This window comes from Otolemur garnettii, unplaced genomic scaffold (genome assembly GCF_000181295.1).
Source record: "Otolemur garnettii isolate 467f Iridium unplaced genomic scaffold, OtoGar3 scaffold00114, whole genome shotgun sequence".
Lineage (NCBI taxonomy): Eukaryota > Metazoa > Chordata > Mammalia > Primates > Galagidae > Otolemur > Otolemur garnettii.
The window spans coordinates 4,510,809-4,512,139 of NW_003852509.1; positions in this window are offsets into that span (position 1 = coordinate 4,510,809).

Below are 1,331 nucleotides of genomic sequence, written 5' to 3' on the forward strand. Positions count from 1 at the left end.
GAAATTAAAACAATGCATCTTTAACCTACTAAAACCTATTAAAACAGGTTGGGTGCAGTGACTCAGTCCAACAATCCCAGAACATTGGGAGGTCAAGACAAGAGGGTTGTTTGAGGCCAGGTGTTTGAGACCAACCTGACCAACATAGTGAGACCTCATCTCTACAAAAAATAGAAACATTACCTGGGTGTGGTGGTGCACAGCAGTAGTCCCAGCTACTCAGGAGGCTGAGATGGGAGGATTGCTTGAGCCCAGGAGTTTGAGGCTGCAGTGAGCTAGGATGATGCCACTGCACTCCAGCCTGCACAACAGAGGAGACTCCATATAAAAAGAAAATCTATTTAATTAGTAGTATTATTAGTTTTGGATGAGCTCTATCTTCTCCCTGCTGGGTGTGGCAGGAGAAGGGGCAGACTCCTCGGGGACCAGAATTCTGTCTGCTGTCCAGGGCCAACAGGTAAGTACTCCCCACACGAGAAGCAGCCAGGCAACGACTATTGGCTGATTTGATTAAAGATTAAAATTAAAAGGTTTCAGTCACTTCTTATGCGATGTATCATATTAATTTTCTTATCAATCTCACAGTTTACTATCTGAGTCATACCCAGGCACTTTGCTGTAGGACGTTAAGCATTTCATGTTGAAAGGGCAGCTGTAACTGTGTGCCAGATTGTATCAATCGCACTGCCGGTAGTTGGAAACACAGTGTTGCCTTGCTAATCTGTGTTTATTCAATATCCTTGAGCAAAAATCTCAATGTAAAAACAAGATTGACTTCATGTGATTTTAAACTTAAACATCAGTGTTCACATTGGTGATGCTGGTCAGAGTCCAGGAAGTGCGCACACACTGCCCCCTTGTGGAAAATCTTAACTGCTGCAGAGCTTTTCAAGGATCTCCGATCGGGTGAATCTAATTTCATTTGCCTGAAGCCAAAAATATCCCTAGGCAACTATGATAAAGTATTTTTTATCTGTTAGCTCCTTCTTAATGTATAAATCCATGAAACATATTTGCTGGTTGTCAATTATTGAATTCACATAAAGAATAAAAGATCCCTGTACAAGTCCCGCAAGGTCATTACGGCGAAAGCAGAAAGGCGCTTTAGGACTGAGTATGTGCAGAGAATTGTCAAACTCAAAAGCCAATTCCCCGTCTCACCTCTGGAAGCTTCAGTTAGTCATATTCAGACAGACATGACTTGAAGATATTTCTCAGGGAAACTGATAGATGGGTAATAAAATTTGGGGTGTTTGGAATATCTTCTGCAAACATTGTCTTTGATGCAGTTAAAATAAGTGGTTATTAGAGCTAAGCATTTTTTTTTTTTT